Raw genomic sequence first — 21,609 nt, 5'->3', positions numbered from 1 at the left:
AACAGGGAATGTTAAAGAGATGGTTAAAGAATAACTATCTGAGTATACAGTTATTCTACTTTTTTTTTTTTTTTTTTTTTGCGGTACGCGGGCCTCTCACTGTTGTGGCCTCTCCCGTTGAGGAGCACAGGCTCCGGACGCGCAGGCTCAGTGGCCATGGCTCACGGGCCCAGCCGCTCCGCGGCATGTAGGATCTTCCCAGACCGGGGCACGAACCCGTGTCCCCTGCATCGGCAGGCGGACTCTCAACCACTGCGCCACCAGGGAAGCCCTCTACAATTATTAATCAGTGAAGGGAGAAAGGCAAAGGAATTTTTCTGGCTAATTCAAATAAAGTGATTTATTTTAAAAGCAAAATATTAGGAAGAAAAATGACGTGTTAATATGCTACTCTTTAGTGAATATTTCTATACCTAAAATAAAATAGTTTAAAGCTTCACGAGTATTTCAGAAAGATGATATCTAACATTCCTAGACAACCTTATTACTTTAAGGATAAAAGAGCAAAGGTACTACCAAGTGAATCAGCAAAGTATGACTATTAAATAAATTGTCCATTTTTCAGTGTTAACATTTAGCCAATTCACCTTTTTTTTTTCATTAAAGCAGTGTTAGTTTTCAGCTCTTGCTGCATATTAATCACTTGTGGATCCTTCGTTTAAAATTGTGGCAAACTACATACAGCATAAAATTGACCATCTTAACTATTTTAAGTGTACAGTTCAGCAGTGTTAAGTATATTCATATTTTTGAGCAACTAACCTCCTGAACTTTTTCATCACACAAAACCAGAACTCTATACTATACCTATTAAACAACTCCTCATTCTCCCCTCTCCCCAGCCCCTGGCAACCACCATTCCATTTTCTGTTTCTATGAATGTGACCACTCCAGGAATCTCACATAAGTAGAATCATACTGTATTTGTCTTTTTGTGACTGGCTTATCTATTTTAACATAATGTCCTCAAGGTTCATCCATATTGTAGCATATGTAAGAATTTCCTTCATTTTAAGGTTTAATAATATTCCATTATATGTATACACATTTTGTCTCCCCATTCATTCATTGACAGACACTTGAGTAGCTTCCACCTCTTGGCTATTGTGAATGGTGCTGCTATAAAAACATGGATGTATAAATATCTCTTCAAGACCCTGCTTTTAATACTTAAGAGATATATCCCCAGAGTGCAGAAGTGGAACTGCTAGATCATATGGTAATTTTATTTTTAATTTTTGAGGAATTCCATACTGTTTTCCACAGCAGCAACACTGTTTTACGTTCCCACCATCTACAGGGTTCCAGTTTCTCCACATCCTCACAACACCTGTTATTTTGTTTAATAGTAGCCATTGTATTGGGTGTGAGGTGTTGTGGATCATTTAAAAAATACCAATGCCCTTCTGAGATGGCCCATCTCCCAAGGTCCTCTTGCCTTTTGAGACGGACCATACTCTGTCTATGGAATGTGTATCTCTAAATAAATCCACTTCTTACCTATCAAAAAAACCCACAAAAAAACAGAGAAACAAAAAACCAATGCCTAGGTCCAAACCTCTGGAGATACAGCTTGAGAATCAGTTTTGTTTCTTTTTTAAGTTCCCTGGACATTCTGATGTGCAGTCAGGTTTCAAACCACTACATTAAAATGGATTAACTTGGAGATGACTTATAATTTTATCTCATTTCACTTTTCTCCTCATCTTATACAAATATGAACTAGAACTCAATAAAAAGTCATTGAGGGGGCTTCCCTGGTGGCGCAGTGGTTAAGAATTCGCCTGCCAATGCAGGGGACACGGGTTCAAGCCCTGGTCCAGGAAGATCCCACATTGCAACGAAGAGTAGCCCCCACTTACCACAACTAGAGAAAGCCCACGCACAGCAACTAAGACCCAACACAGCCTAAATAAATAAATAGATAGATAGATAGATAGATAGATAAATAAATAAAATTTAAAAAGTCATCGAGAAGAAAGAAGGTGCTATTCTAGTGTTACAACTGCAACTGGCTCTTATCCTGGCTTTGCAATTATTTAAAGCTAGGCTACCTTTTGAAAATCCCAATCACTACACCCTCCCTTCTCCACAGAGATAACCACTATGATGACTTCTATCTCCATACATTAAATTGTGACTGTTTCTGAACTTTTACATAAATTTAGTATTATTTACTATGTATTACACTGTGCCTAGCTTTCTTTCACCAATATTGTTTTTGAGATTTATCCATGTTTTTCCCTATGTTGTTTGTTCATTTTCATTACTGTATTCTATTGTAAAATTATACCAAAACTTATCCATTCCTATTGAGACTTTTGGGTTGTTTCCAGTTTTTGACTATGGCAAATAATACTATGAAATGCTTTAGTGTTTATGTACATGCATTATGCTGGGTATAAACCCAGAAATAAAATTGTTGGGACATAGGTTATACATATGTTCAACTTTAATAGACACCACCAGTTTTCCAAAATGTACCAACTTATATACACAACAGCAGTCTAAGAATTCCAGTTATTCCATACCCTTGTCAATATTTGGTATTATCAGCCTCTTCCATTTTAGCTATTCTGGTGGGTGTACGATGGGATCTCATTTGTATTTCTCTGATGAGTCCTCCTCCAAAATAAATCTCAAATTCTCACTACTTCCACCACTATGATCCTAGCCCCAGTCATTATCACCTCTAACAAAGACTAATGCCATCGCCTCCAAACTGATCTGAAACCTCCCAAGGTCTGGTTCATTGTTCCTTCCACCTCCACTCTTACTCTCCCAGCTCAATCACTTCACACCAGCCATCCTCTTCTTTGAGTTCTTTGCATCAAGCCAGTTCTGGTCTCTGGGCCTTTACACTCTGCTTGAAATGCTCGTATTCCAGACTGATTCAAAATCATCAGCTCCTGAGGGAGACTTTTCCTTCACAACCTCATTTTAAATAGGCATACTTACCCCTCCTCCCCAATTCCAATCCATCAGCCATTTCTCTGCTTCACCAATATATTTTTACCTACTTGCTTACTGTCTGTCTCCCAACCCACCCTCCCACCAACTCCCAGAATGTAAACTCTATGCTGGCCACGGACCTTGTTTGTATTGATCCAATGCATAGGACAGAGCCTACATATGATGAATTTAAGTGTTCAGGTTCAATTTTATGTTAGAAATAGAGCAGATGTGACTTGTTTATACAGGGAGAAGTAGGGAGAGAAATCAAGGATGATTTACTCCTAAGTTAGTTCCTACTGCTCAGGAATCCGCCTTCAAAAAAATATATATGAATTAATGAATATACATCAACTATAAAATGCTTTTTCCAAACCTGTTCCACTCCTCTAAACCTCAGCCCCACTATATCAATTTGCAGAGGATCTCATCTTAGTTTACAAGAGAAACTTTTAAAAATTAATTTCTTAGCTTCTTTTATTTCCTACTCTATTACCTCTTATTTAATAAGTGCCTCACCTCTTTTCCATAAGGACCTTCTTTCCCTTTTTCCAGAAACCTATTATTTCATTAATAATTCCTTTATCTCCATTATTGTATGTTTCTTTTTTATTAGGTTTATGAAGCCTTTCCTCTATTTAAAGATTATGCAACACATAGTTCTGTTTCCTGCTTTGTCTTAAGGTTTCATTTTCTATATTTGTTTACATTATTAGCTTCTGCTGATACCTCTGCCTACAGACATGTTCTAATCAGTGTCTTAATTTTTTTTTTTTTAAAAACACCTTTCCATACGAAAATCTGCACACAGACATTTATAGCAGCTTTATTCCTAATTGCCAAAACCTGGAAGCAACAAAGATGTTCTTCAGTAGGAGAATGGATAAACTGTGAAGCAATAGCCAGACAATGGAATATTACTTAGTGCTACAAAGAAATGATTTATACAGCCACAAAAAGACATAAAGGAATATTAAATGCATAATAAGTGAAAGAAGCTAACCTGAAAAGGCTACATACTGTATGATTCCAACTATATGACATTCTGGGAAAGGCAAAACTATGGAGACAGTAAAAAGATCAGTGGTTGCCAGGAGCTGGGAAGAGGGAAGGATGAAAAGATGGAGCACGGAGGATTTTTAGGGCAGTGAAAATACTGCCATTATACATTTGCCCAAACCCTTAGGAAGTACAAAACCAAGAGTGAACCCTAATGCAAACAACAGACTAAGTGATAATGTTGTGTCATTGTAGGTTCATCTATTGTAACGAATGTACTCTTTTTTGGGGGATGCTGGTAACAAGGGAGATTATGCATGTTTTGGGGCAGGAGATATACAGGAAATCTCTGTACCTTTCAATTTTGCTGTGAACCTAAAACTGCTCTTAAAACAAACAAATAAACAAACAAACAAAACTTGGGTGCAAAAAATCTTGTAAAGGTCAAATACATCCATCTGATTTCTCCAACTCTCTTCTGAAACTGCTCTACCAAAGACCACTAATACCTTGAAATATTCCAAATCCCTCACTGGTGTTCCTCAGTTATCTTCCCAGACTCCTCTGTAGTATTTGAAATGGTTAGCAACACTCTTAAAATTGTTCTCCTTTGCATCCCATACATCCTTAGCTACTCATACCACTTCATCATATGACCGTTATATTTCAACCACACTTGTCCACATTTTCTTGCTTCTGGTACTTTGATCAGATATCTGCACCAAATTAGTCAAATCCAATACTGAAGTTTTTGTAGTATTTAGGAAAATAATACTAACTAGAAAGAACTTAAAATAGCATATATTGGGTTAAAAGCCTATATATATATATATATATATATATATATATATATATATATATATATATATATATATATCCTGATAAGGCAAAATACAATCTATATAGCATCTATAAAGGCTTTTTGCCAAAAATGTGTAACAAGCTTCTAGATTTAACTTTTCTGTAACGGAAAATTCAAGGGCTACAGCTGCATTGTCCAATGTGACAGCCTCTAGCCACGTGTAATTTTGTTTATTTATTTATTTTGGCCAAACCACACAGCATGTGGGATCTCACTTCTATGACCAGGGATCGAACCCACACCCCCTGCACTGGAAGCATGGAGTCTTAACCACTGGACTGCCAGGGAAATCCCTAGCCACATGTAACTCTAAATTTAAATTAACCAAAATTACCTAAATTAAAAACTCAGCAGCATTTTAAGTGCTTAATGGCCACATATGCCTACTGGCTACTGTACAGGACAGTGCAGCTATAGACCACTGCCATCATTGCAGAAAAGTTTTTTGACAGTGTTAGAACAAATGAAACAAAAATCATAAGGAAAGAGACAAATGTAGAATATGGAATATTTTATAAGACAAATGGCCCATCTTTTTTTTTTTTTTTTGCGGTATGCGGGCCTCTCACTGTTGTGGCCTCTCCCGTTGCAGAGCACAGGTTCCGGATGCGCAGGCTCAGTGGCCATGGCTCATGGACTCAGCCGCTCCGCGGCATGTGGGATCTTTCTGGACCAGGTCACGAACCCGTGTCCCCTGCATCGGCTGGCAGACTCTCAACCACTGCGCCACTAGGAAAGCCCAAGAGCTTGGATTCTTTAAGAGTTCTCATCACAAGAAAAAAAATTTTTTTTCTATTGCTTTAATTTTGTACCTATATGAGATGATGGACATTTACTAAATGTATTGTGATAATCACTTCATGATATATGTAAATCAAATCATTATGCTGTACACCTTAAACGTATACAGTTCTGTAAGTCAATTATATCTCAATAAAACTGGAAGAAAAAAGAAAACAATAAAAAAAAAAACCCACTGTCTAAGAATCTATTGGTCTCGTCTGATTTTCTAATTCAGTTTGGTTTCGTATACTTAATTAACATTTCCTGAAATTTACCTTTTTTTCCCTGTTTTAAATTATTTTTGCTTAAAAGCCTCTGGTGTTATATCCCTCAAAGCATTCTTTTTCTATTTGGGTTTTGTGTATTTATTAGGTTTGTAAAAGTCTGCTTATTAGTTTTTTTTCAAATACTACTATCTCCTGTATATACTGAATAAAAGTGGTGATAGTGAGGTGAAAAAAAAAGTTTGGATTCTGAATATCCGATGCCTCTAGGGCTCAGAAAGATCAAAAGCAATCTGCCCTGTGATGAGCTCAAATACTGACTCCAAATCCTGCACCATCAAATTAGCCATCTCCAGTTCAAGGGAGAAAATGGTTTCTTCGAAATAAAATCAGGCTTTATTTAAGGTCAAACAGGTAATTTGTAGAAAATGTATACTCTTCACAATGGTTCAGTCTTCTCATCTGCTCCTCCCTCAATCTTCTTGTCTGAACTCTTTTCCCAGATACTCTAGATAACACCCCTGCTGAAGGTCCTTGCTCTCTTCTGCCTGTATCTTCAATACTTCTATACTAGCTTACCCTCTATATAAACTTTCTCAAGTCTACTTAAAAATTCCTCTCTTGATCCTATTCTATCCTTGTAGTCTCAATCTTCTCTCTTCTGTATCTCACACCAGAGCACCCTAAAACATGACACTGTCTTTACTCCCCACATCACACATGACTTTTTCCTGCCATTCCTCTAAAACTCCCCTTACACTAAGGTTAATACTTACGATATTTACTTGTTAAATCCAATGGATTCTTTTTGAATCTTATACTTTACTTGACCTCTCAGCTATATCTGTCACTAGACTATTGTGACTCTCTTGAAATTCTTTTCTGGTTTCCAGGATACCACTTTCCCCAGATTCTGTTTGTTCACTTACTAAACATTTACAAAGCACCTACAATGGTGGCAAGCACTGAGCTAGGAATTGGGGGATACAATAATCTCTTTACAGAGACTTATAAATAGGCAATTCCAACAGGATACATATAATTATTGCTGTGACAGAGGTTAAGAGGGTGCTAAGGGAACAAACAGGTGGGTCAGATTAGAATTCCAGAGGAATTCATAATCTCATCTTCTGCTAAACCATTAATATCCTCCACAGTTTTTCCTTTGTCTTCTTTACTACTTTTCTGCAGATCTCAGCCACTCCAAGGCATCAAATACCTCTAAACAACTGACTCTTGAATATAAATTTACATATTCTGAATAATTATGGTGTTCCTAATTTCCATCTCCCAAACCACTCCTTTTGTTTAATCACTTGTTATCTCCCACCTGAATTCATGCACTGGTGATGCTGTGATTTTTGTTCAGCAACTTAAGATCATACAGCTCAACCTATAACCCTTCATTACATACCAATAAACAAACCCTCTTATGGCCCCTTGCCTATCTCACTAGACTCATCTCTTGCTACTTTCCCAACACGGTGCCAGCCATGTTCAAAAATCTGCCAGTTTTCCACTGTCCCACCTACTCTTGTGCTCACACGTCTATGCTTTTGGAAAATTTCCCCTCCTCACCAGAGCTCCCCTCACTCTTTAGACTAACTTCTATTTCGTCTCGAGACCCAGCTCAGTTATTGCCTACCCAGAACCCTCCCTTGCTCCCTTCCAACCACCCGGGCCCTTCCTACAGGTCCCAAAGTACCCTGTACATACCTCATTTTAATTCTTAACACAAGCCAGCGCCTTGAGGCCTGCCCCAACTCCAGATTAGGCAACACCCAACAGAGAGTTTAGTATGTTTCAAGGGCTTAATGTTAGTTGAACGAATAAATGAATCAAGGATGGGAAATTTCCTGTCCCAAATGATCACGCCCAGAATAAACACAACAAAAAAGTCAGCTACAGCTAAAGCTCCGTGCTTTCTCCTGCATTCACGAAACTACAGTACAAGCAGTGATCCATCAATCCAAGACCTAAGAGAACTACAAAGGCCATGAGTGTTTTTCAAATGGGGAGGTGGTTGGACCGCCATCCCTTGGACCAACCTTCCTCTTCTCACCCCTTCCTTGGAAAAAAAAATACCCACCACCACCACCAAGCGTTTAAGAGAAAGGCCAAAAAAATTTTAGAGGGTCCACTGGGGCAACGAGCTTGCAGCTGGTAAGGCTAAAGGAAAGCAACTGGCAGCTCACCTGGGCTGCAGCCACACGCCGGGATGGCCTCTCTAACTGCCTCTGCTGTCGCACAATGTTGATGGGGGAGGATAGGAGAGGAAAAAACGGTTATTCCCCACCCAGGGTGACAGTGAGGGCTCGGATCCCAGAGTGGTGCTTCCCACAAGGGCTCCCTTACCCCTGTGGAAAGGACCTTCTCTGACCGTCCCCTTCAGCTTGCAAGAGATGAAGCGCCGCTGGGAAACAACTTCCCACGTACGCCGCCACCAACTCTCGCCCCAGTGGCGGCCGCTAGCAGGCAGCAACACACGCCTTTTATTGCAGAGCCTCCGCGTGCAACCTGCCCATTGGCTGGAGCGTGTCACGTGGCCCGGCCTGGTGTCCGACTGCCGGGAACGTGCTTGAGGTCTGCGCTCTGCGGCCCCAGGCTTGAGCGTGGATCGGAGGTCGTTCACTCACCAAGTGCACGTTTGCTCTGTGCTTTCTGAATGCCAGGCCCCGTACAGGGAGCTGAGGATTTAGGAGTAGGAGCGCCGCCCTGAAGGCTTTTACCGTCAAAACAAGTCAGTGGATTAGCCCCCATGTCGTTTTGGGGATTCGTGAGTTTTGACTTGCGGTGTTGTCATGTTTTTCATACTTTCCTCCCGCCCTCCCCAAAGCTCCATTCTCTTGAATGTAGTGAGTGCTCAGCATGTGGTAGCAGCTGAGGTTGGAGCCAACATGGTTCATTGGGTTTAAAATAGCACTTAAGATCTGTTTCACAGCAGCTGAGTAAGGAGGCTGAGTTTGGATTTTCATTATTTGTGGATGTGAATTAGAAAAATGTATTCAGCACAGTAGTTGCCTTTGGATCCAACTGCACATAATGTTTCTAAATTCTTTAATATTCATTCCTAGATGGAAGGGTGGAAGAGGGAGGGGAGGACAAAAACAGCTGACGAACTGCTTGAGAAACCCGTCAAAAACCAATCAACCTCCAGTTTCCTGAAGGGCAAATCTGAGGGTCATTAACAGCTTGGCATGGCTTGATTCAGTCGCTTTCATGTGAGAGGAAAGGTCCTCAGGACTAAGTGTTCACAAGAAAGCCACACACTACTAGAGGTCAACATAAATAACTAGATGCAGGCATTTTTACGTTAGAGAGACTCTTCTTACTCAAAAAGCTGAAAATGCTTTTCTTTGGTGAAAGAAAGGACTAAAGGTCTTTATTTCCAAGTAACCCAATGACCAAGAATTGTGTGGAAGAGTTAATACCATAGCATTTACTTTATTTAGATTGAATACTTGTGTTCTTGTTTTTGTTGTATAAAATCTCATTATGCAGGGAAAAGGTAAGGCTTAGGGTGTAACCAAGGTACAGACCTCTGGTGTGACCATCACACCATGAAAGAGCTAAGGGTTAGAGGGGTGGGATAGGGAGGGTGGGAGGGAGATGTAAGAGTGAGGAGATATGGGGTATATGTATGTGTGTATAGCTGATTCAGTTTGTTATAAAGCAGAAACTAACACACCATTGTAAAGCAATTATACTCCAATAAAGATTAAAAAAAAAAAAAGAGCTAAGGGAGGTCAAAGGAAATAAAACCCAGGAATGACAGTGCAAATCTTGCTCACTGTCAACTTTTTGGCTCTCCTCCTGAGAACCAGTGGAAGGGATAAAGACACACTCCACCGAGAAGCCTGAGTAATCTTTTTAAAAAAGCTAAATCTCATCATGTTAACACTCTTAAAACCATTCAGTTATTTTCCATTATTTTAAAGATAAAGATCAAAACTCTTAGGATGAGCTACAGGGTCCTACGTTATTTATCTATCTTCAGCGGCCACCACCCCTCCAGCAATGCTCCCATCTCCAGCCACTTACCTTTCAGCTCTTCCCAGTACCCTGTTTCCTCTCTCTCTCTCTGCTTCTGTACTGGGCTCTTCTCTCTTCTTCTTCCATCCCACACTCAGGTGTCAACCTAAAGTCATTTCCTCAAGGAGGCCTCCACTAGATTAGGTCTTCCTGTTACACTCATTACACTCTCATTACAACTTAATTACATAGCACTTATTACTAAATTGTACTTTTATAGCCAGGGTTATATTTCATGTCTTAGTTTCCCCACTAGGCAGTAAGCACCATGAGTGCAAGGTATCAAAAGCCTCTAAAGTGTATTATCATTGAGTATATTATCCTTTGATCCTGCTGGGTTTTAAGAACTGTGACAAAATCACATTTGAATTAAGTGTGGGGATGGGTGGGGAGAGGAAGTGTGACAAAACCAGATTTGAGTTTTTGAAAAACTTAAAATGGTCACAAACTTTAAAAGATATGGAGAATGGACTTATTTGGGAGTAGACTCCCCAGGATTTGGTGTTAGATGGGATGTAAAGATGACTTGGGGTTTCTGGCTTGAAGAAGGCACCATTTACAGGGAAGAGGATTGTAGGAGGGGAAGGCAAGTTTGATGGAGCGGGGAGAGCATTAGTTCAGGTTTTTTTTGGGGGGGGCAGTTTATTTTTCCTTCTGTTCTGTTCTTAGTGGAATTTCTATCATTTAGCTGATTTACTTTCAAGAGTTCTCCTTAACTTTATCTTCCCATTCATTCTACTGATTTTTTTAAATTTTATTTTTTTAATACAGCAGGTTCTTATTAGTTATCTATTTTATACAAATTAGTGTATACATGTCAATTCCAATCCCCCAATTCATCACCCCCCCCACCCCCCACTTCACCCCCTTGGTGTCCATATGTTTGTTCTCTACGTCTGTGTCTCTATTTCTGCCTGGCAAACCGGTTCATCTGTACCATTTTTCTAGATTACACATATATGCGTTAATCTACGATATTTGTTTTTCTCTTTCTGACTTACTTCACTCTGTATGACAGTCTCTAGATCCATCCACGTCTCTACAAATGACCCAATTTCGTTCCTTTTTATGGCTGAGTAATATTCCATTGTATATATGTACCACATCTTCTTTATCCATTCGTCTGTTGATGGGCATTTAGGTTGCTTCCGTGACTGGGCTATTGTAAATAGTGCTGCAATGAACATTGGGGTGCATGTGTCTTTTTGAATTATGGTTTTCTCTGGGTATATGCCCAGTGGTGGGATTGCTGGGTCATATGGTGATTCTATTTGTAGTTTTTTAAGGAAACTCCATACTGTTCTCCATAGTGGCTGTATCAATTTACATTCCCACCAACAGTGCAAGAGGGTTCCCTTTTCTCCACACCCGCTCGAGCATTTATTGTTTGTAGGTTTTCTGTTGCTGCCCATTCTAACCGGTGTGAGGTGATACCTCATTGTAGTTTCAGTTTGTGTTTCCCTAATAATTAGTGATGTTGAGCAGCTTTTCATGTGCCTCTTGGCCATCTGTATGTCTTCTTTGGAGAAATGTCTATTAAGGTCTTGTGTCCATTTTTTTGATTGGGCTGTTTGTTTTTTTAATATTGAGCGGCATGAACTGTTTATATATTTTGGAGACTAATCCTTTGTCTGTTGATTTGTTTCCAAACATTTTCTCCCATTCTGAGGGTTGTCTTTTCATCTTGTTTATGGTTTTGTTTGCTGTGCAAAAGCTTTTAAGTTTCATTAGGTCCCATTAGTTTATTTTTGTTTTTATTTCCATTACTCTAGGAGGTGGGTCAAAAAAGATCTTACTGTGATTTATGTCAAAGAGTGTTCTTCCTGGGCTTCCCTGGTGGTGCAGTGGTTGAGAGTCTGCCTGCCGATGCAGGGGACTCAGATCCGTGCCCCGGTCCGGGAGGATCCTACATGCTGCGGAGCGGCTGGGCCTGTGAGCCATGGCCGCTGAGCCTGCGCGTCTGGAGCCTGTGCTCCGCAACGGGAGAGGCCACAGCAGTGAGAGGCCCGCGTACTGCAAAAAAAAAAAAAAAAAAAAAAGAGTGCTCTTCCTATGTTTCCTCTAAGAGTTTTATAGTGGCTGGTCTTACATTCAGGTCTCTAATCCATTTTGAGTTTATTTTTGTGTATGGTGTTAAGGAGTGTTCTAATTTCATTCTTTTCCATGTAGTTGTCCGGTTTTCCCAGCACCACTTTTTGAAGAGACTGTCTTTTCTCCATTGTATATCCTTGCCTCCTTTGTCATAGATTAGTTGACCATAGGTGCGTGGGTTTATCCTGTTCCATTGATCTATATTTCTGTATATAAAAATATACAGGTCTTTCTGTAAAAGACCATATTGTCTTTTTTTTTTTTTTTGCTCATCACAGAGTTTATTATTAATCCATGGTGGTTTCAGTTTGCCCATTCCATACTATATTATTTCTCAATCCAATGGTTCATCTGATTTGCATATACTCTCTTCAGTTTTGTTCCTTCAAGGCTTGTTTTTTGTTTTTGGTTTTTTTAACATCTTTATTGGAGTATAATTGCTTTACAATGGTGTGCTAGTTTCTGCCCTACAACAAAATGAATCAGCTATACACACACATACATCCCCATATCTCCTCCCTCCTACGTCTCCCTCCCACCCTCCCCATCCCACCCCTCTAGGTGGTCACAAAGCACCGAGCCATATTGTCTTGATTACTGTAGCTTTGTAGTATAGTCTGAAGTCAGGGAGTCTGATTCCTCTAGCTTCATTTTTTTCCCTCAAGATTGCTTTGGCTATTTGGGGTCTTTTCTGTCTCCATACAAATTTTAAGATTTTTTTGTTCTAGTTCTGTAAAAAATGCCATTGGTAATTTGACAGGGATTGCATTGAATCTGTAAATTGCTTTGGGTAGTATAGTCATTTTCATAATATTGATTCTTCCAATCCAAGAACATGGTATATCTCTCCATCTGTTTGTGTCATCTTTGATTTCTTTCATCAGTGTTTTATAGTTTTCTAAGTACAGGTCTTTTACCTCCTTAGGTAGCTTTATTCCTAGGTATTTTATTCTTTTTGTTCCAATGGTTAATGGGATTGTTTCCTTAATTTCTCCTTCTGATCTTTCAGTTTTGAACATGATGAATTCAGGGTAAGATATCTGGGTAGAGATTTTGAATAGGGAGTTTATTATAGAGTTCAAAATACAATCTAGGCTGAAGATGGGGGAGGAAGGCAAGAAGGAGGTTAGGAGGGTGAAAAAGGTTTAAAATAATTATAGAGAACAGGAGAAAAAGCTGACTGGGGAAAGGTGTTAGTAAGACATATCTGAGACAGTTGAGACCCAGAAATTGGTGACTGTTCATGGAGAAGTAAGATAGTTGCTTTTATCCAAAACTGAGATTTGCCAGGGATGTGTGGCCCAGACATGTAGAGAAAAGTAGCTTCTAAAATATCGAAAAGAAAGTGGCTGAAGACCAGTATAGTAAAACTAGGATATCACAGGACTATTCTATGACAAATGTAAATAGTTGTAATTACATTTTTTAAGAAAAGCATCAAATGTAGTTCCATGAGATATGCATTTTAGTTTAAATCCAGATATCACATGAACATAGCTAAAAGACATTTTAAAGTTTCCATCCTTCGTTCTAGCATCAGATTCAACAAGAGGAAGCCTAGCTCTCTGGTATTCCATGGATTCACAAGTATCCCCAGAACTCAGAGTTAAAAGAATTTAAATTTACAGATGGTTTTGTATAGGAATTTGGAGGCAATAAAATACATATAGACATAGGAGTTGATTCATCACTAAAAATAAAAATATTTGTTACCTCTGTGTTGCTAAATCTAAAAGTCAGTTCTTGCTGGTTCCTTCTTCATCCTTGTTCTTAGTGTTGAAATGCTCCAATGTTCAGTCCTTGGACCTTCTCCCAATTGATACATCCTTCAGTGTATCCAGTCTCAAGGTTTATCTGCTCTTGGCTCCCAAATTTACATCTTTCTAGCCTGAACGTTTTCCTGAACTCCAGACTCATACACCCAACTGCCTACTGGATACTTCCATGTGGAGAGTCTACAGAGCATCTTAAATGTGGTATATCCAAACCTGAGCTCTTGATATCCACCTTCGAACTCCTCCTCTCAGTCTTCCCCATCTCAGTAAATGACAACTGCAATCTTACAGTTACTCAGGCCAAAAATTTCAGTCATTCTCTCTCTCACCTCTGACAGCTAGTGAAGTCCAAAAAGAGTTGATTCATCAAGAAATCTTTATGGTTACATTTTAAAAACCTATCCAGAATCCAAACTATTCTGAGTCTATATAATTTTTCATCTAGTTTATTGCAACAGACTTCTAACTAATCTCCAATGCTTCTGCTTCTCCTTTTGGCCTTCTTCAGTTTAGACTCAACACAGCCATAGAATGATGTTGGTAATCAATTCATGTCACTCCACTTCTCAGAATGTTTTAATGGCTTCCCACTTCCCTCATAGTAAAAAACAAAGTCCTTGCAATGGTCTTCAATTCTCAACATTAACTGCTCTTTATCCTCCTCCTTCCTACCCCCCCACCCCAGCATTAATACTTGATCTTATTGCCTGCTACTCTCTCCCATGCTCACTCCACTGCAGCCAAACTTGCTGCTTCTAGAACACCCTACCCATACTCCTGCCTCAGAGCCTTTGCTCTAGGTGTTCCCTTTGCCTGGGAGGCCTTTTCCCCAGAGAGCTGTATGGCTTACTCCCTCAAATTCTTCAGATCTTGTCAGCTTTTCAGTGATATCTTCCATAGCTAGCTTATCTAAATTAAAGCATTATATATGTACACATACATATATTTCTTATTTCCATCCTGCTTTACTTTTCTCCTTAATTCTAATCACTAACATACTATATATTTGTACTTATTTATCTTATCTATTGTCTCCTTACCCTATTAGATTGTAAACACCATAAGGACAAGGAGTTTTATCAGTTTTGTTCATGATGTGTCCCAAGTACCTAAAACTGCCTGGCATATAGCAGACCCTTAATAATTATTTGATAATTGAATTAGTTAATACATGTTTGGATTGTTCTTCTCTATCACAGAAAGAAGATATGTACCTATGACCATATAACAGGAAAAAAGATAGATGAGGGCTTCCCTGGTGGCGCAGTGGTTAAGAGCCCGCCTGCCGATGCGGGGGACACAGGTTCGTTCCCCGGTCTGGAAAGATCCCACGTGCCGTGGAGTGGCTGGTCCCGTGAGCCATGGCCGCTGAGCCTGCGCGTCTGGAGCCTGTGCTCCGCAACGGGAGAGGCCACAACAGTGAAAGGCCCACGTACCGCACACACACAAGAAAAAGACAGTTGAAATAAAGAACTAGGATAACCTGTGTTTATATATACATCATCATAGGTAAGTTTACCTGGGTAGACCTACTTAGTGAGTCATATATTAAGAATAAGTAAATTTGGGGGATGCAGAATGCTTAGAAGAATTACAAATATGATTTTGAGAGAAGACAGAAGAATAATACTTGTGATGTGTAGGTTCCTCCATAAATGTTTGAAGAAACAGAGCCAATTAGTTGACAAAGCATGAAAAAAAGGTTTTGAGTCAAAGAGCACATACACTAACTTCAAGGGGAGGCATGACTTGTAATCCTAGTCTTGCTTTCTGCCTATTCAATTTCATGGTTTAAAATTTTGACTTCTTACTTGCCTTAGACATTAATATTTTTATTAGCAGCTTTTCAGCTCTTATATATCCATTCATTTTTTTAAAAAGTGAAATTAAACCAGTTTTAAAATTATTTTGACAATAAAATGTATAACATTTACCAATAGATATAAGCTTACAATTTTCTCTAACAAATTTATGTATTTTGGAAATAGTATTAAATACAATTAAATAATGCTCCTCAGAGCTTAAAGTATAGAAGTTTCAAATTTGAATGCAAATGAACATGTATAGTAAATAATTATTTTAATATATTCATTTCAAATAAGTAAAGATTACAAATAAATAATTTTGGGAGGCTGGGCAGTAGACAGGGGCTCCATCTGTGAAAAGAGAAGCCAAAAATTTTGTATAGTACTACCACAAAACTTAAGAATTTAGTTAATCAGCCTAAGAAAATGTATTTGTAAAATTCTTCCCCATTAATCCTATATATCAAAATTTTGTAAAGAGCACAATAACACTGAAAAACACTAAAAGAAAGTTAATTTTGCATATAGAATGGTGAAACTATATGACACAGAGAATTTCTTCAGCAATAAAAAATATAAATCATGTACAATAGAAAGTTACAGAAAATGTCTCTGTGAAATTACTATAACCTAATCTGGATGTCCTCAGAAATTCCTAGCCCTCTTGAGTCAACTGGATTTCTGTTGTTTGGGCTTGACTGCATTTTCAGGCACCTCCTGAGAAAAGGAACTGAAGAGAGGTATTGGTGAGCCCCACCCTCTAAAATAAAAATAGAGGATCAGAACTATCATATGACCCAGCAATCCCACTACTGGGCATATACCCTGAGAAAACCATAATTCAAAAAGAGTCATGTACCAAAATGTTCATTGCAGCTCTATTTACAATAGCCAGGAGATGGAAGCAACCTAAGTGTCCATCATCAGATGAATGGATAAAGAAGATGTGGCACATATATACAATGGAATATTACTCAGCCATAAAAAGAAACGAAATTGAGTTATTTGTAGTGAGGTGGATGGACATAGAGTCTGTCATACAGAGTGAAGTAAGTCAGAAAGAGAAAGACAAATACCGTATGCTAACACATATATATGGAATCTAAGAAAAAAAAAATGTCATGAAGAACCTAGGGGTAAAATGGGAATAAAGACACAGACCTACTAGAGAATGGATTTGAGGATATGCAGAGGGGGAAGGGTAAGCTGTGACAAAGTGAGAGAGTGGCATGGACATATATACACTACCAAACGTAAAATAGATAGCTAGTGGGAAGCAGCCGCATAGCACAGGGAGATCAGCTCGGTGCTTTGTGACCACCTAGAGGGGTGGGATAGGGAGGGTGGGAGGGAGGGAGACCCAAGAGGGAAGAGATATGGGAACATATGTATATGTATAACTGATTCACCTTGTTATAAAGCAGAAACTGATACACCATTGTGAAGCAATTATACTCCAATAAAGATGTTAAAAAAAATTTCTTCCTCACAGATAAACAGGAAAATGAGAATTCTATGTCATGCTGCAATGATTATCTGGTTTTCTGGAAAATTAAAATATCCCTTTAAATTAATAAACAGATGTTCTGCAAAAAAAAAAAGAGGATCAACCCCCAGTGGCTTCTGATTTCGATCCTAGAAGAGAATCAGAATCCAGCAATCCTTCACCTCCACTGGGATCAGTAATCCATTAACCCTATCACATTTTCACTATCCCTCACCTACATCCTCTCTTCCCTTATTATCCAACTTTAATGCTGTGGTCAATCATGATAATCCCTTCTTGTGATCACCCTCAGCTCCTCTGTCTCCTCTTTCTTCCTCCTCATTTCATGCATGGCAAGGTCACAACCTTTATTAAACCCTTATTAAAACTTAAATTAAATCCTTATTAAGCTTATATCTGCCCTGTGCCTTGCAGCTCCGTTTGACTAAAGGAAAATGCACAACTGTGTGGTTAAGTATTCCTTTAAATGTATGTCCACGAACCGCTAATGGCCAATTGTACTGTATTACTTAGTCCATGACTTTTCTACTCACCTTATTGGTGAGAGCTTCTCTCACCATCCTATTTAAAAAAGCAACCACCATTGCCACCCCTATACTCTGTCCATTTCCCAAATTTTCTCCATAGCATATATAGCCATCTGACACGTAATATAGTTGTTTATTTGTTCAATATCTATCTCTTCCTTGAATGGAAACTCAGAGAATGGATTTTTGTTTGTTTTGCTCACTAACCTAGTAGAGTATCTGGCATATAGCAGGTGTTCAGTTAATAGTGATCTAATAATGAATAAATAATTTGTTCCTAAAGACTTACTCTTTTTTATTATTAAAGTATAGTTGATTTGCAATATTATATTAGTTTCGGGTATACAACACAGTGATTCAATATTTTTTATAGATCATACTACATTTAAAGTTATTATAAAATTTTGCCTATATTCCCTGTGCTGTACAATACATCCTTGTGTCTTATTTTATACATAGTAGTTTGTAACTTTTAATCCCCTATCTTGCCCCTCCCCCCACCCTTCTCCCCACTGGTAACCACTCGTTTGTTCTCTATATCTGTTTTCTGTTTTGTTATATTCATTTGTTTGTTTTGTTTTTTCAGTTCCACATATAAGTGTTTGTCTTTCTCTGTCTGACTTATTTCACTTACCATATTATCCTCCAGGTCCATCCATGTTGTTGAAAATGGCAAAATTTCATTCTTTTTTATGGCTGAGTAGTATTCCATTGTGTTTATACAGCACATCTTCTTTATCCACTCATCTGTTGATGGACACTTAAGTTGCTTCCATATCTTGGCTATTGCAAATAATGCTACTATGAATATTGGGGTGCATTTATCTTTTTGAATTAGTGTTTTCATTTTCTTTGGATGTATACCTGGGAGTAGAATTGCTAGATCATATGGTAATTCTATTTTTAATTTTTTGAGGGACCTCCATACTGTTCTCCATAGTGGCTGCACCAATTTACATCCCCACCAACAGTATACTAGGGTTCTTTTTTCTCTACATCCTCACCAACATGTGTTACTTGTGGTCTTTTTGATGATAGCCATTCTGACAGATGTGAAATTTGTGGTTTTGATTTGCATTTCCCTGATGATTAATGATGTTGACCATCTTTTCATATACCTGTTTACCATCTGTATGTCTTCAGGTCTAAAGACCCACTCTTCACCAAAGGTGAGAATGTAGGGGACAAAAGAAGTAAAGGGAACAGAGAAATCCTCTTGCCAAAGTAAAAAGTAAGAGACAGTGCCCTTAACTGGCCTGAGAAGAGGCCTGAAGTTCCCTGGCAAGGCTCTATATTGACTGCAGAAGAGATATTCTTGTACTGAAGAGTGGATTAGGGAGCTCCTATATATTTTCTGGGATTGCCCAGCAATTTAAACAGGCAACTAGATTTCAAATATTGTTGAAACTGTATAAATCCTATGTATCTAAACTTATATTAATTGGCTGAAAATTGGCAAATATATTCTCTATTGCATTGAAAAAGCAAACAAACCAAAGGAAAAATTTACACATGGATCAATGACCTTGTCTTTTGGCTGCCTTTGACAGTCATGATCCATGTAATGGAATGGAAGAAGATTCCGTCAGTAATCCAGTGAGTCCTTCCAATATCTGAATTATTTGATCAGAACTAAAATAGTGTTCATAAGGGGGAAAAATCTCCCCTGACAAAATCAGAAAAAGAGCCATGATAGCAAAATTAGTTAGTGTTTAAAAAAAATTCAAAGGAAAGCAAACCAATTTGTCAAAATTCTTTTATTGCTTATTAATTTGTTTCTTAGGAGGCTTTGTGTTGTTAATTTTAGTGAATTTTGACCCCTTGTTTAGGCTTAACAAATTCTAAGGATGCATTTCTATTGGAGAATTGTACGTTGTAACTTGGCCATTTCTTAAATTGTTGTTGACACATAGGTAAAACTTATAATGTACATGAAGGCTCCTAAGAAACAAATAAGCAATAGGGGAATTTTATTTTGACAAGCTGGAACACAGACACGAAAGGGGAAGAAATTCTTATTCATTTTGCTTTGTTTTCCTTTGAATTTGTTTTACTGTACTTTTGAGGGATGATTATTAACACATAGGTAAATTTTAAAATGTTACTAGTGGTGAAAAGATTTTTGGCCAGATACGTTCGGTAGATTACTCCTTTCTGCTCGTGGACGCCGCCGAGTAAGCATCGTTAACGTCTCCCCCGCCCCCCTCCACTGCCGTCATGTCTAAGTCAAAGTCACCCAAAGAGCCCGAACAGCTGCGGAAGCTCTTCATCAGAGGTTTGAGCTTTGAAACAACCGATGAGAGTCTGAGGAGCCATTTTGAGCAGTGGGGAACGCTCACAGATTGTGTGGTAATGAGGAATCCAAACACCAAACGCTCCAGAGGCTTCGGGTTTGTCACATATGCCACTGTGGAGGAGGTGAATGCGGCCATGAATGCAAGGCCACACAAGGTGGATGGAAGAGTTGTGGAACCAAAGAGGGCCGTCTCAAGAGAAGATTCTCAAAGACCTGGTGCCCACTTAACTGTGAAAAAGATTTTTGTTGGTGGCATTAAAGAAGACACTGAAGAACATCATCTAAGAGATTATTTTGAACAGTATGGGAAAACTGAAGTGATTGAAATCATGACTGATTGAGGCAGTGGCAAAAAGAGAGGCTTTGCTTTCATAACCTTTGATGACCATGGCTCTGCAAACAAGATTGTCATTCAGAAATACCACACTGTGAATGGCCACAACTGTGAAGTAAGGAAAGCCCTATCTAAGCAAGAGATGGCTAGTGCCTCATCCAGCCAAAGAGGTCGAAGTGGTTCTGAAAACTTTGGTGGTGGTCGTGGAGGTGGTTTTGGTGGGAATGACAACTTTGGTCGGGGAGGAAACTTCAGTGGTCGAGGTGGCTTTGGTGGCAGCCGTGGTGGTGGTGGATATTGTGGCAGTGGGGATGGCTATAATGGATTTGGTAATGATGGTGGTTATGGAGGAGGTGGCCCTGGTTACTCTGGAGGAAGCAGAGGCTATGGAAGTGGTGGACAGGGTTATGGAAACCAGGGCAGTGGCTATGGCGGGAGTGACAGCTATAACAATGGAGGAGGCAGAGGCGGCTTTGGCGGTGGTAGTGGAAGCAATTTTGGAGGTGGTGGAAGCTACAATGATTTTGGCAGTTACAACAATCAATCTTCCAATTTTGGACCCATGAAAGTAGGAAACTTTGGAGGCAGAAGTTCTGGCCCCTATGGTGGTGGAGGCCAGTACTTTGCCAAACCCCAAAACCAAGGTGGCTATGGTGGTTCCAGCAGCAGCAGTAGCTATGGCAGTGGCAGAAGGTTTTGATTACTGCCAGGAAACAAAGCTTAGCAGGAGAGGAGAGCCAGAGAAGTGACAAGGAAGCTACAGGTTACAACAGATTTGTGAACTCAGCCAAGCACAGTGGTGGCAGGGCCTAGCTGCTACAAAGAAGACATGTTTTAGACAATACTCATGTGTATGGGCAAAACTCAAGGACTGTATTTGTGACTAATTGTATAACAGGTTATTTTAGTTTCTGTTCTGTGGAAAGTGTAAAGCATTCCAACAAAGGGTTTTAATGTAGATTTTTTTTTTTGCACCCATGCTGTTGATTGCTAAATGTAATAGTCTGATCATGATGCTGAATAAATGTGTCTTTAAAAAAAAAAAGATTTTTGGCCATATTTAACATGATAAAATTTCTTGACTAAAAAATTTTTTGTATAGCTAGAACCTCAAACATATAACTTCTATGTATTTATTTACCTAGAAAGGCTGAGATTTGCAAATAAGTCAGAATCAATAATTCTTATGTTTCTTGGTCGTAAGTTTCACCAGAAAATGATGCAATTCAAATTAAAAGTGATGAGATAATGTGTTATAACATCTCTTAGGTTAATAAACAAATTGTCTCTCAAAAGCACAGTAAAGGGGCTTCCCTGGTGGCGCAGTGGTTGAGAGTCCGCCTGCTGATGCAGGGTACACAGGTTTGGGAAGATCCCACATGCCACGGAGCAGCTGGGCCCCTGAGCCATGGCCGCTGAGCC

General features: G+C 39.1%; 1 pseudogene across 1 annotated transcript; it reads left to right on the top strand.

The window, feature by feature from the left end:
- Positions 1 to 19,693: 19,693 nt before the first annotated feature.
- Positions 19,694 to 21,162, top strand: LOC309801080 (heterogeneous nuclear ribonucleoprotein A1-like; annotated as a pseudogene). The gene has a single exon. The product of its transcript is annotated as a heterogeneous nuclear ribonucleoprotein A1-like (transcript).
- Positions 21,163 to 21,609: the final 447 nt, after the last annotated feature.

This window comes from Mesoplodon mirus (genome assembly GCF_964341445.2).
Source record: "Mesoplodon mirus genome assembly, chromosome: 3".
Lineage (NCBI taxonomy): Eukaryota > Metazoa > Chordata > Mammalia > Artiodactyla > Ziphiidae > Mesoplodon > Mesoplodon mirus.
Note: the sequence above shows the minus strand (reverse complement) of the source record. Positions and strands in the feature narration are given on the sequence as shown.